Source organism: Ranitomeya imitator, chromosome 1 (assembly GCF_032444005.1).
Source record: "Ranitomeya imitator isolate aRanImi1 chromosome 1, aRanImi1.pri, whole genome shotgun sequence".
Classification (NCBI taxonomy): Eukaryota; Metazoa; Chordata; class Amphibia; order Anura; family Dendrobatidae; genus Ranitomeya; species Ranitomeya imitator.
This window is the reverse complement of record NC_091282.1, coordinates 71,924,091-71,939,685: the sequence shown is the minus strand read 5'-3', so window position 1 is coordinate 71,939,685 and position 15,595 is coordinate 71,924,091. Positions and strand designations below refer to the sequence as shown.

The 15,595-nt window shown below is 47.7% G+C and overlaps 1 protein-coding gene across 2 annotated transcripts in view; it reads left to right on the top strand.

Annotated features, from left to right (window-relative positions):
• Positions 1–816: 816 nt before the first annotated feature.
• RUSC2 (RUN and SH3 domain containing 2) overlaps positions 817–15,595 on the top strand; it is an 85,932-nt gene continuing 71,153 nt past the window's right edge. For both annotated transcript variants that reach the window (XM_069747859.1, XM_069747850.1), the window contains exon 1: positions 817–935. The gene's annotated coding sequence lies outside the window, so the exon portion shown is untranslated. The remainder of the gene's footprint in view (positions 936–15,595) is intronic.

Sequence of the window (15,595 nt, the reverse complement as noted above, 5' to 3'; positions counted from 1 at the left end):
AATGGTAACCAGAGTAAACATCGGGTTACTAAGCGCGGCCGATGTTTACCCTGATTACCAGGGGACTTCGGCATCGTTGGTCGCTGGAGAGCTGTCTGTGTGACAGCTCTCCAGCGACCACACAACGACGCTGCAGCGATCGGCATTGTTGTCTGTATCGCTGCAGCGTCGCTTAATGTGACGGTACCTTAGCCTATCATGTGTGATACCGTCTGATAAACCGACGTCTGAGCCTATCATGTGTGATACCATCTGATAAACCGGCATCTGAGCCTATCATGTGTGATACCGTCTGCATGACTGGGTGTATCTAAATTTACGATGCGTGATATGGCGTTACACACCGACACTGCGTTACATTCATCCTCATGCATCCTTGGCTTTGAGTGTCAGCTCCCGGGGTCACTTGTGGTATATAATCCATGCATCGGCGGTACAATGAGCATACCCTGTATACGGGTTATGTGCCATCCTCCTGGGGGTCACCCCATCCCCCTCAGTGAGCTGTCTGTGCCCCTGCCCTCAGCTGTCCCCCCGTCCTGCCCTCACTGCACATTCTCCCAGGCCCTGACTGTACACAATACACTGTATGAATGGCAGCTGGCATTAGGTGGCACATTTGCAAGAGGCGGGATTGGGCAGCATGAAATGGGCATGCAGGGCTGTGCAGTAAGGGGTTAATGCAGCCTCTTCTTCCCACCCTTCCTCCATCCATCCTCCTTCTCCTCCGCCTATCCGGAGCCTCTGTATCCCTGCTACCCAGCAGCTTCTCCCTCCTCTCCGCCTGGACCCACAGTGAGTGGTGCGGTGCTGGGCAGAGGCAGTGTGACGTCAGCCCCGCTGCACTGGAGCACTGTGATGGTGGGATGGTGCCAGGCTGCCAGGAATGTGATGCACACAAGGAGCCATGTTAGGAGGAGCAGAGCCGTGAGCGGGTGAGTGCGGGGCTGGAGGTCGGGTGGTCTGCGGCTGCTGCCCCCCGGCGTCCTGGTGTGCAGGCAGCTGTCATCCTCATAACAGGCTGCGCTGGGTGTGTGTCTGTCTCCATTGTGTGCAATTATGTGCCACACCGACACCGCTGCCTGTGTGTCACCTTGTGCAGCAGCGAAAAGGATCTGCGCCTGCAGTCACACTGTGCGTGTGTGTGTTTGTGTACGCCTATGTGTACGTGTGTGGGTACGCGTGTGTGTGTACGCCTGTGTGTGTGTACCTATATGTGTGTACGCCTATGTGTGTTTTATATAGTGTGTGTGTGTGTACGCCTGTGTGTGTACGCCTATGCGTGTCTTATATAGTGCGTGTGTGTACGCCTATGTGTGTTTTATATAGTGTGTGTGTACGTCTGTGTGTCTTATATAGTGTGTGTACGCCTATGTGCTTCTTATATAGTGTGTGTGTGCACGCCTGTGTGTTTCTTATATAGTGTGTGTGTGTGCGCCTGTGTGTCTTATATAGTGTGTGTGTACGCCTGTGTTTCTTATATAGTGTGTGTACACCTGTGTGTCTTATATAGTGTGTGTGTACGCCTGTGTTTCTTATATAGTGTGTGTACACCTGTGTGTCTTATATAGTGTGTGTACGCCTGTGTGTCTTATATAGTGTGTGTGTACGCCTGTTAGTCTTATATAGTGTGTGTACACCTGTGTGTCTTATATAGTGTGTGTGTACGCCTGTGTGTCTTATATAGTGTGTTTACGCCTATGTGTATCTTATATAGTGTGTGTGTACGCCTGTGTGTCTTATATAGTGTGTGTGTACGCCTATGTGCATCTTATATAGTGTGTGTATGCCTATGTGCATCTTATATAGTGTGTGTGTACGCCTATGTGCGTCTTATATAGTGTACTATGTGTACGCCTGTTTGTCTTCTATAGTGTGTGTGTACACCTGTGCGTCTTATATAGTGTGTGTACGCCTGTGTGTCTTATATAGTGTGTGTACGCCTGTGTGTCTTATATAGTGTGTGTGTACACCTGTGTGTCTTATATAGTGTGAGTGTAAGCCTGTGTCTTATATAGTGTGTGTACGCCAATGTGCGTCTTATATAGTGTGTGTACGCCTATGTTTCTTATATAGTGTGTGTGTACACCTGTGTGTCTTATATAGTGTGTGTACGCCTGTGTCTTATAGTGTGTGTTCGCCTATGTGCGTCTTATATAGTGTGTGTGTACGCCTGTGTCTTATATAGTGTGTGTGTACACTTGTGTGTCTTATATAGTGTGTGTACGCCTATGTGCGTCTTATATAGTGTGTGAGTACGCCTATGTGCTTCTTATATAGTGTGTGTACGCCTATGTGCGTCTTATATAGTGTGTGAGTACGCCTATGTGCTTCTTATATAGTGTGTGTGTGTGTGTGTATGCCTGTGTCTTATATAGTGTGTGTGTACGCCTATGTGCGTCTTATATAGTGTTTGTGTACGCCTGTGTTTCTTATATAGTGTGTGAGTACGCCTATGTGCTTCTTATATAGTGTGTGTGTGTATGCCTGTGTCTTATATAGTGTGTGTGTACGCCTATGTGCGTCTTATATAGTGTGTGTAAGCCAATGTGTGTGCGGCATACTGGGCATATGGATATTTGGCGCCTGGGGCTGCACATCTTTCACTTAGCTGTTGTATTTGTGTTGTTAGTGATTATTCGGAGGTGATGCTGCCACAGCACATTGTATATACACATAGGCCTCAGTTTTCTGCGTGTGTGCGTATATATATATATATATATATATATATATATATATATGTGTGTGTGCTTATACTGCTTATATACCATGAGGATTCTACCCTTATACACATTGCCCCAGTGGTGTAACTACAGTCCAATGTGCGCCGGTGTAAAATTCAGACCTTTCCCCCCTACACACACGCAGTCACTCATGCACCCCCTCGTGTTGGTCATATGGATGGACCCTTGCAGCATTCAGAATTTTATAAGGACATACGAGTTGCTTTCCTCAACCACTATCTACTAATGTCCCCCATCCTTTGCCCATCCTGGTATATATATATATCAGTCATCCTGGTGTACATGTCCCCCATCCTGGTAAATATGTCCCTCATCCTGGTGTACACGTCCTCCATCCTGGTATATATGTCCCCCATCCTGGTAAATATGTCCCTCATCCTAGTGTACATGTCCCCCATCCTGGTATATATGTCCTCCATCCTGGTAAATATGTCCCTCATCCTAGTGTACATGTCCCCCATCCTGGTATATATGTCCTCCATCCTGGTAAATATGTCCCCCATCCTGGTATATACAGTTGTGCTCAAAAGTTTACATACCCAGCAGAATTTTTGCTTTCTTGGCCTTTTTTCAGAGAATATGAATGATAACACCAAAACGTTTTCTACACTCATGCTTAGTGGTTGGGTGCAGCCATTTATTGTCAAACTACTGAGTTTTCTCTTTTTAAATCATAATGAGAACCCAAAACATCCAAATGACCCTGATCAAAAGTTTACATACCCTGGTGATTTTGGCCTGATAACATGCACAGAAGTTGACACAAATGGGTTTGAATGGCTACTAAAGGTAACATCCTCACCTGTGACCTGTTTGTTTGTAATCAGTGTGGCATACAAGCTGAGTGAGTTTCTGGGATCCAGACAGACTCTTGCATCTTTCATCCAGCGACTGACGTTTCTTGATTGTGAGTCATGGGGAAAGCAAAAGAATTGTCAACGGATCTATGGGAAAAGGTAGTTGAACTGTATAAAACAGGAAAGGGATACAAAAAGATATCCAAGGAATTGATAATGCCAGTCAGCAGCGTTCAAACTGTGATTAACAAATGGAAAATCAGGGGCTCTGTAAAAACAAATCCACGGTCAGGTAGACCTACGTAAATGTCGTCCACAACTGCCAGGAAAATTGTTCGGGATGCCAAGAAAAACCCACAAAAAAAATCAGCTGAAATACACGACTCTCTGAAAATTAGCGGTGTGGCTGTTTCAAGATGCACAATAAGGAGGCATTTGAAGAAAAATGGGCTGCATGGTCAAGTCGTCAGAAGAAAGCCATTACTGTGCAAATGCCACAAAGTATCTCACGTCCAATACGTAAAACAGCACAGAGACAAGCCTCAGAACTTCAGGAACAAGGTAATTTGGAGTGATGAGACCAAAATTTAACTTTTTGGCCACAACCAGAAATGTTACATTTGGAGAGAGGACAACAAGGCCTATGATGAAAGGAACACCATTCCTACTGTAAAGCACGGAGGTGGATCGCTGATGTTTTGGGGATGTGTGAGCTACAAATGCACAGGAAACTTGGTCAAAGTTGAAGGAAAGATGAATGCAGCACGTTATCAGCAAATACTGGAGGCAAATTTGCACTCATCAGCCTAGAAGCTGCACATGCGACATACTTGGACGTTCCAACATGCCAACGATCCAAAACACAAGGCCAAGTCAACATGTCTTTGGCTACAGCATAACAAAGTTGAAGGTTCTGGAGTGGACATCTCAGTCTCCTGACCTCAATATCATTGAGCCACTGTGGGGAGATCTCAAGCTCGCAGTTCATGCTAGACAGCCCAGGAATTTACAGGAACTGGAGGCTTTTCCCCAAGAAGAGTGGGCAGCTTTACCATCTGAGAAAATAAAGAACCTCATCCACAACTACCACAAAAGACTTCAAGCTGTCATTGATGTTAGAGGGGGTAATACACGGTATTAAGAAATGGGTTATGTGAACTTTTGATCAGGGTCATTTGGATGTTTTCGGTTGTCATTATGATCTAAAAAGTGAAAACACAATAGTTTGACAATAAATGGCTTCACTCAATCACTAACCATGAGTGGAGAAAAAGTTTTGGTGTTATCATTCATATTCTTTGAAAAAAGGCCAAGAAAGCAAAAATTCTGCTGGGGTATGTAATTTTTTGAGCACAACTGTATATGCCCCATCCTGGTAGATGGGGTAGCACGGTGGCTCAGTGGTTAGCACGGCAGCCTTGCAGCGCTGGGGTCCTGGGTTCAAGCCCCACCCTGGACAACATCTGTAAAGAGTTTGTATTTTCTCCCCGTGTTTGCGTGGGTTTCCTCCGGGTTCCCCGGTAAATTCAAAACTGTTCATTTTTTTAGCATTAATGTACACTCTGCACCCAATCTTGACTGAAAAACAGAAATGTAGAATTTTTTGCAAATTTCTTAAAAAAGAAAAACTGAAATATTACATGGTCATAAGTATTCAGACCCTTTGCTCAGGCACTTTTTAAGTCGTATGCTGTCCATTTCTTTGTGATCCTCCTTGAGATGGTTCTACTCCTTCTCCTTCATTGGAGTCCAGCTGTGTTTCATTAAACGGATAGGACTTGATTTGGAAAGGTCCACATCTGTCTATATAAGACCTCACAGCTCACAGTGCACATCAGACCAAATGAGAATCATGAGGTCAAAGAAACTGGCGAAGGAGCTCAGAGACAGAATTGTGGCAAGGCACAGATCTGGCCAAGGTTACAACAGAATTTCTGCAGTTCTCCCGGTTCCTAAGAGCACAGTGGCCTCCATAATCCTTAAATGGAAGAAGTTTGGGACCACCAGAAGCCTTCCTAGACCTGGCCGTCCAGCCAAACTGAGCAATCGTTGGAGAAGAGCCTTGGTGAGAGGGGTAAAGAAAAACCCCAAGATCACTGTGGCTGAGCTCCAGAGATGCAGTAGGGAGATGGGAGAAAGTTCCACAAAGTCAACTATCACTGCAGCCTTCCACCAGTCAGGCCTTTATGGCAGAGTGGCCTGATGGAAGCCTCTACTCAGTGCAAGACATATGAAAGCCCACATAGAGTTTGCTAAAAAATACATGAAGGACTCTTAGACTATGAGAAATAAGATTCTCTGGACTCATGAGGCGAAGATAGACCTTTTTGGTGATAATTCTAAGCCGTATGTGTGAAGAAAACCAGGCACTGCTCATCACCTACCCAATACCATCCCAACAGTGAAACATGGTGGTGGCAGCATCATGCTATGGGGTGTTTTTCAGCTGCAGGGACTGGATGACTGGTTGCCATTGAAGGAAACATTAATGCGGCCAAGTGCAGAGATATCCTGGATGAAAACCTTTTCCAGAGTGCTCTGGAGTCTGGACCTCAGACTTGGCCGAAGGTTCATCTTCCAACAAGACAATGATCCTAATCACACAGCTAAAATAACAAAGGAGTGGCTTCAGAACAACTCTGTGACCATTCTTGACCGGCCCAGCCAGAGCCCTGACCTAAACCCGACTGAGCATCTCTGGAGAGACCTGAAAATGGCGTCCACCAACGTTCACCATCCAGCCTGACGGAACTGGAGAGGATCTGCAAGGAAGAATGGCCGAGGATCCCCAAATCCAGGTGTGAAAAACTTGTTGCATCATTCCCAAGAAGACTCATGGCTGTACTAGCTCAAAAGGTTCTTCTACTCAATGCTGAGCAAAGGGTCTGAATACTTATGACCATGTGATATTTCAGTTTTTCTTTTTTAATAAATTTGCAAAAATTACTACATTTCTGGGTTTTTTTCAGTCAAGATGGGGTGCAGAGTGTACATTAATGAGAAAAAATGAACTTTTTGGAATTTACTAAATGACTGCAATGAAACAAAGAGTGAAAAATTAAAAGGGGTCTGAATACTTTCCGTACCCACTGTATGTTCCTTATTCTGAGCCCCATCCTGGTACAAATATCCTCCATCCTGGTATATATAATGATATAATCTTTATTTTTATGTAGTGCTAACATATTCCGCAGCGCTTTACAGTTTGCACACATTATCATCACTGTCCCCGATGGGGCTCACAATCTAAATTCCCTATCAGTATGTCTTTGGAATGTGGGAGGAAACTGGAGTGCCCGGAGGAAACCCACGCAAACACGGAGAGAACATACAAACTCTTTGCAGATGTTGTCCTTGGTGGGGTTCGAACCCAGGACTTCAGCGCTGCAGGGCAGCAGTGCTAACCACTGCGCCACCGTGCCGCCCATATATATGTCCCCATCCTGGTATATATATATCCCCCATCATGGTATATATATACTGTATATCATCCTTCCTGGAATATATGTCCCCCATCCTGGTATATATGTCCCCATCCTGGTATATATATATCCCCCATCCTGGTATATATATACTGTATATCATCCTTCCTGGTATATATATCCTCCATCCTGGTATATATGTTCCCTATCCTGGTATATATTTCCCCCATCCTGGTATATGTCCCCCATTCTACCGTTATTCTTTAATGCATAGAAAAAAAGAATTGATTCTACTCACCTTCCCTTTGCTCCCCCACCGCGTCACGTCCTCTTCTGAATCCTGCAGGTGACTTCATTCAGCGTGTAAGCAACGGGAGCACATACTGCTATGCTCCCCTAGTCACGTGCACGCTGACATGAGCTGCTCGCCTCTGATTGCTCATAGACCCCCTACACCAGAACACCGTTCAGCTAAATGTGCATCCGAGGACGCACATCCAGTTGAAGTTTGCCCTGCCATCGGCGGGCCCCTCACCCATACTGGCCCATCCGCGTCCTCTGCGACCGCAGTCATTACGCCCCTGCTAGGCCCATATCTATTTACCTAGGTAATAAGGTATATAAAGCGCTGCAGAATAAGATAATAAGAGAGCGCTATATAAGCAAAAGCATAGTAAATAAATAATATCTATCTGTGAATGCAGCTGAGCCCTATTGAATACTTGCATGCAGTCATCAAAATGGCGCTTAAGTGTGTAGCACTACAAGTCCCTGACTGCCCATGATTAGCACAAGCGACATGTCTTATAAACTCTACATTATAATATTCCATATCTGAGGCACAGAACTATGCGATGTATATACTCCTGTATCCATTGTCACATTTTTACTGTTTTTATTGTAATATGGGATAATGTATTTATGCTATAAAACACTTGTTTAGCATCGTAATGATAATTAAAGGGAGTGACTGGTATTTTTATATTGATGGCTCAGTAGTTAGCAGTGCACAGTGGCTCAGTGGTGAGCATGGTGGCTCAGTGATTAGCATGGTTTTTAAAGCACTGGGGTCCTGGGTTGAGATCCCACCAAGGACAACATCTGCAAGGAGCTTGTGTTTGCATGGGTTTCGTCCAACACTCCAAAGACATACTGATAGGGAATGTAGATTGTGAGCTCCAATGGGGACAGCGATGATAATGTGTGTAGCGCGCTGCGGAATTAATGATGACGTAAGTGAGTAACATAAAATAAATAAATATCATTAGAATAGGTGATCAGCATACGATTGGTGAGGTGCGACACCCTGCACCCCTACTGTAGCGGTGCAGGGACTGATGTGCAGTACCTGGTAGCTGCCACTATGCTTTTCACGGCGCTGTGCTGTTCATCTGATCACATGTGGCCCCCACAGGTACAGCTGATTGGCGGGGTGCAGGGTGTCGCACCTCACCTACGGTATATTATATTTATCACCTATTCTAGGAATAGGCTATCAATATGAAAATACTGGACAGTTCCTTTAAGATAATTGTACCATCTGATCAATTGGTTTATTTTCCCCCAGTAAATGTCATTTATTAATTACTGATTCCCTTTAAATTAACCCTTTAGTGTCCCCCCGACTCCTGTATTTGTGATAGGCCAGGTGTAATGGCCCAGCCTCAGCCGGATGATCATCGCAGATCATGTATCTAATTAATATTTCATTTCTTGTGCTTGGGATGATGATTATCTTTCTTCTCCACCCCGGATGACACAAGAGATGAGCAACTTATTCCAGGACTTTTAATGTGGCCCCGGGATATTTTTGCGTCTCTCCAGTGGGTGGGATAGAAAGCAAACTGCTGCATGTCTGCAAAATTGGGGCAAGATGTAGTCTAAGATTAGTGATATTACTGATTATTACCTTTCTGTTGCTTTCACTTATTATGTTGATTGGTCTGTTTTCTCATCTCTTCCATTTTGTACATATAATATGTTAAGTTCAAAGAAACCGTGCAAATTCATTGAAACCATCAGCAAGCAGGTTTGCAAATGCTGAGTCTTTGTATGGTATTAATTTATTTCTAGCCATGAGTACTATGAATATTCGTCTTATAGCAGGAAATTCTGATATAAACCAAAAAATAAGTAAACTTTTGATACCTTTCTTTGTGTGCCCTTTTAATTGGAAGCAGATTGGTGGGATTCAGGTCCTGAAACCTCTACCGATCGCTCAAAAAAAAGCCTTGCGATGAGAGCAGCTCAGGAGACAGCTCCTGCCTAAGCCCTCACACAACTGCTGCCTGAGCCCACACACAACTCCTGCCTAAGCCCTCACACAACTGCTGCCTGAGCCCGCACACAACTGCTGCCTGAGCCCGCACACATCTGCTGCCTGAGCCCGCACACAACTGCTGCCTGAGCCCTCACACAGCTCCTGCCTGAGCCCGCACACAACTGCTGCCTGAGCCCTCACACAGCTCCTGCCTGAGCCCGCACACAACTGCTGCCTGAGCCTGCACACAGCTCCTGCCTAAGCCCTCACACAGCTTCCACCTAAGCCCGCACACAGCTCCTGCCTAAGCCCTCACACAGCTCCTGCCTAAGCCCTCACACAACTCCCGCCTAAGCCCTCACACAACTCCCGCCTAAGCCCTCACACAACTCCCGCCTAAGCCCTCACAAAGCTTCCACCTAAGCCTGCACACAGCTCCTGCCTAAGCCCTCACACAACTCCCGCCTAAGCCCTCACACAACTCCCGCCTAAGCCCTCACACAACTCCCGCCTAAGCCCTCACACAACTCCCGCCTAAGCCCTCACACAGCTTCCGCCTAAGCCCGCACACAGCTCCTGCCTAAGCCCTCACATAGCTCCTGCCTAATCCCTCACACAACTCCCGTCTAAGCCCTCACACAGCTTCCACCTAAGCCCGCACACAGCTCCCGCCTAAGACCACATACATCTCCTGCCTAAGCCCGCACACAGCTTCTGCCTAAGCCCACACACAGCTCCCGCCTAAGCCCACACACAGCTCCCGCCTAAGCCCACACACAGCTCCTACCTAAGCCCTCACACATATTCTGCTTGAGCCCACACACAGCTCCCGCCTAAGCCCTCACAAAACTCCCGCCTGAGCCCCCACACATCTCCTGCCTGAGCCCCCACACATCTCCTGCCTGAGCCCACACAAAGCTCAAGCCTGAGCCCACACACAACTCCTGCCTGATCCCGCAAACAGCTCCCGCCTGAGCCCACACAGACCTCCCGCCTGAGCCCGCACACAGCTCCCGCCTGGGCCCGCACACAGCTTCCGCCAGAGCCTGCACACAGCTCCTGCCTGAGCCCACACATAGCTCCTGCCTGAGCCCACACACAGCTCTTGCCTGAGCCCGCACACAGCTCCCCGAGCCCACACATAGCTCCCCGAGCCCACACATAGCTCCTGCCTGAGCCCGCACACAGCCCCTGCCTGAGTGTGCACACAGCTCCTGCCTGAGCCAACACACAGCTCCTGTCTGAGTGTGCACACAACTGCTGCCTGAGCCCACACACAACTCCTGCCTAAGCCCTCACACAACTGACTGAGCCAACACAACTGCTGCCTGAGCCCGCACACATCTGCTGCCTGAGCCCGCACACAACAGCTGCCTGAGCCCGCACACAGCTCCTGCCTGAGCCCGCACACAACTGCTGCCTGAGCCCGCACACAGCTCCTGCCTAAGCCCTCACACAGCTTCCACCTAAGCCCGCACACAGCTCCTGCCTAAGCCCTCACACAGCTCCTGCCTAAGCCCTCACACAACTCCCGCCTAAGCCCTCACACAACTCCCGCCTAAGCCCTCACACAACTCCCGCCTAAGCCCTCACACAGCTTCCACCTAAGCCCGCACACAGCTCCTGCCTAAGCCCTCACACAGCTCCTGCCTAAGCCCTCACACAGCTCCCGCCTAAGCCCTCACACAACTCCCACCTAAGCCCTCACACAACTCCCGCCTAAGCCCTCACACAACTCCCGCCTAAGCCCTCACACAGCTTCCGCCTAAACCCGCACACAGCTCCTGCCTAAGCCCTCACACAGCTCCTGCCTAATCCCTCACACAACTCCCGTCTAAGCCTTCACACAGCTTCCACCTAAGCCCGCACACTGCTCCCGCCTAAGCCCACATACATCTCCTGCCTAAGCCCGCACACAGCTTCTGCCTAAGCCCGCACACAGCTCCCGCCTAAGCCCACACACAGCTCCCGCCTAAGCCCACACACAGCTCCCGCCTAAGCCCTCACACAGCTCCCGCCTAAGCCCGCACACAGCTCCCGCCTAAGCACACACAAAGCTCCCGCCTAAGCCCGCACACAGCTCCCGCCTAAGCACGCACACAGCTCCCGCCTAAGCCCGCACGCAGCTCCCGCCTAAGCCCGCACGCAGCTCCCGCCTAAGCCCTCACACAGCTCCTGCCTAAGCCCTCACAAAACTCCCGCCTGAGCCCTCACACAGCTCCTGCCTAAGCCCGCGCACAGCTCCCGCCTGGGCCCGCACACAGCTCCTGCCTAAGCCAACACAACTCCTGCCTAAGTCCTCACAAAACTCCTGCTTGAGCCCACACACAGCTCCCGCCTGAGCCCTCACACAACTCCTGCCTGAGCCCACACACAGCTCCCGCCTGAGCCCGCATGCAGCTCAAGCCTAAGCCCTCACAAAACTCCTGCCTGAGCCCGCACACATCTGCTGCCTGAGCCCGCACATAGTTCCTGCATGAGCCCACACACAGCTCCTGCCTTAGCCCTCACAAAATTCCTGCCTGAGCCCGCACACAGCTCCCACCTAAGCCCGCACACAGCTCCCGCCTGAGCCCACACACAGCTCCCACCTAAGCCCTCACAAAACTCCTGCCTGAGCCCGCACACATCTCCTGCCTGAGCCTGCACACAGCTCCCTCCTAATCCCGCACACATCTCCTTCCTGAGCCCGCACACAGCTCCCACATAAGCCCTCACACATATTCTGCTTGAGCCCACACACAGCTCCCGCCTAAGCCCTCACAAAACTCCCGCCTGAGCCCCCACACATCTCCTGCCTGAGCCCCCACACATCTCCTGCCTGAGCCCACACAAAGCTCAAGCCTGAGCCCACACACAACTCCTGCCTGAGCCCGCACACAGCTCCCGCCTGGGCCCGCACACAGCTTCCGCCAGAGCCTGCACACAGCTCCCGCCTGAGCCTGCACACAGCTCCTGCCTGAGCCCACACATAGCTCCTGCCTGAGCCCGAGCCCACACATAGCTCCCCGAGCCCACACATAGCTCCTGCCTGAGCCCGCACACAGCCCCTGCCTGAGTGTGCACACAGCTCCTGCCTGAGCCCACACACAGCTCCTGTCTGAGTGTGCACACAGCTCCTGCCTGAGCCCTCACACAGCTCCTGCCTGAGCCCGCACACAACTGACTGAGCCCGCACACAGCTCCCCCTGAGCCCGCACACAGCTCCCCCTGAGCCCACACACAGCTCCTGCCTGAGCCCGCACACAGCCCCTGTCTGAGTTTGCACACAGATCCCACCTGAGCCTGCACACAACTGCCTGAGTCCGCACACACCTCCCACCTGAGACCACACACACATCTCGCCTGAGCCCGCACATAGCTCCCACCTGAGGCCGCTCAAAGCTCCTGCCTGAGCCCGCATAAAGGTCCTGCCTGAGCCTGCACACAGCCCCTGTGTCCGCACATAGCTCCCGTCTGAGCTCGCACACTGCTCCTGCCTGAGCCGCACACAGCTCCTGCCTGACCCTGCACACAGCTTCTGCCTGAGCCCGCACACAGCTTCTGCCTGAGCCCGCACATAGCTTCTGCCTGAAAAAGCACGCAGCTCCTGCCTGAGCCCGCACACAGCTTTTGCCAGAGCCCGCACAAATCTTCTGCTTGAGCCTGCACACAGCTTCTGCCTGAGCCCTCACACAACTCCTGCCTGAACGCACACACAGCTTCTACCTGACCCCGCACACAACTCCTACCTGAGTCCGTGCACAGCTCCTGCCTGAGTGCACAGACAGCGAAGTATACAGGTCCTTCTCAAAAAATTAGCATATAGTGTTAAATTTCATTATTTACCATAATGTAATGATTACAATTAAACTTTCATATATTATAGATTCATTATCCACCAACTGAAATTTGTCAGGTCTTTTATTGTTTTAATACTGATGATTTTGGCATACAACTCCTGATAACCCAAAAAACCTGTCTCAATAAATTAGCATATTTCACCCATCCAATCAAATAAAAGTGTTTTTTAATAACAAACAAAAAAACCATCAAATAATAATGTTCAGTTATGCACTCAATACTTGGTCGGGAATCCTTTGGCAGAAATGACTGCTTCAATGCGGCGTGGCATGGAGGCAATCAGCCTGTGACACTGCTGAGATGTTATGGAGGCCCAGGATGCTTCAATAGCGGCCTTAAGCTCATCCAGAGTGTTGGGTCTTGCGTCTCTCAACTTTCTCTTCACAATATCCCACAGATTCTCTATGGGGTTCAGGTCAGGAGAGTTGGCAGGCCAATTGAGCACAGTAATACCATGGTCAGTAAACCATTTACCAGTGGTTTTGGCACTGTGAGCAGGTGCCAGGTCGTGCTGAAAAATGAAATCTTCATCTCCATAAAGCATTTCAGCCGATGGAAGCATGAAGTGCTCCAAAATCTCCTGATAGCTAGCTGCATTGACCCTGCCCTTGATGAAACACAGTGGACCAACACCAGCAGCTGACATGGCACCCCACACCATCACTGACTGTGGGTACTTGACACTGGACTTCAGGCATTTTGGCATTTCCTTCTCCCCAGTCTTCCTCCAGACTCTGGCACCTTGATTTCCGAATGACATGCAAAATTTGCTTTTATCAGAAAAAAGTACTTGGGACCACTTAGCAACAGTCCAGTTCTGCTTCTCTGTAGCCCAGGTCAGGCGCCTCTGCCGCTGTTTATGGTTCAAAAGTGGCTTTACCTGGGGAATGCGGCACCTGTAGCCCATTTCCTGCACACGCCTGTGCACGGTGGCTCTGGATGTTTCCACACCAGACTCAGTCCACTGCTTCCTCAGGTTCCCCAAGGTCTGGAATCGGTCCTTCTCCACAATCTTCCTCAGGGTCCGGTCTCCTCTTCTCGTTGTACAGCGTTTTCTGCCACATTGTTTCCTTCCAACAGACTTACCATTGAGGTGCCTTGATACAGCACTCTGGGAACAGCCTATTTGTTGAGAAATTTCTTTCTGGGTCTTACCCTCTTGCTTGAGGGTGTCAATGATGGCCTTCTTGACATCTGTCAGGTCGCTAGTCTTACCCATGATGGGGGTTTTGAGTAATGAACCAGGCAGGGAGTTTATAAAAGCCTCAGGTATCTTTTGCATGTGTTTAGAGTTAATTAGTTGATTCAGAAGATTAGGGTAATAGGTCGTTTAGAGAACCTTTTCTTGATATGCTAATTTATTGAGACAGGTTTTTTGGGTTATCAGGAGTTGTATGCCAAAATCATCAGTATTAAAACAATAAAAGACCTGACAAATTTCAGTTGGTGGATAATGAATCTATAATATATGAAAGTTTAATTGTAATCATTACATTATGGTAAATAATGAAATTTAACACTATATGCTAATTTTTTGAGAAGGACCTGTAGTTATATTCTTGTACATAGGAGCAGTATTATAGTAGTTACAGTAAATTCTTATACATAGGAGCAGTATTATAGTTGCTATATCCTTGTACATAGAGGCAGTATTATAGTAGTTATATTCTTGTACATAAGGGCAGTATTATAGTTGTTATATCCTTGTACATAGAGGCAGTATTATAGTAATTATATTCTTGTACATAAGGGCAGTATTATAGTAGTTATATTCCTGTACATAGGGGCATTATTATAGTTGTTATATCCTTGTACATAGGGGGCAGTATAATAGTAGTTATATTCTTGTACATATGAGCAGTATTATAGTAGTTATATTCTTGTACATAGGAGCAGTATTATAGTAGTTATATTCTTCTACATAGGAGGCAGTATTATCGTAGTTATATTCTTGTACATAGAGGCAGTATTATAGTAGTTATATTCTTGTACATAGGGGCAGTATTATAGTAGTTATATTCTTGTACATAGAGGCAGTATTATAGTAGTTATATTATTTTACATAGGAGCCATATTATAGTTGCTATATCCTTGTACATAGAGGCAGTATTATAGTAGTTATATTCTTGTGCATAATGGCAGTATTATAGTTGTTATATCCTTGTACATAGGGGCAGTATTATAGTAGTTATATTCTTGTACATGGGAGCAGTATAATAGTAGTTATATTCTTGTACATAGGAGCAGTATTATAGTAGTTATTTTAATGTGCATAGGGGCAGTATAATAGTAGTTGTATTCTTGTATACACAGTGGGTACAGAAAGTATTCAGACCCCCTTTAAATTTTTCACTCTTTGTTTCTTTGCAGCCATTTGGTAAATTAAAAAAAGTTCATTTTTTACTCATTAATGTGCACTCTGCACCCCATCTTGACTAAAAAAAAACAGAAATGTAGTAATTTTTGCAAATTTATTAAAAAAGAAAAACTGAAATATCACATGGTCATTAGTGATGAGCGAGTGTACTC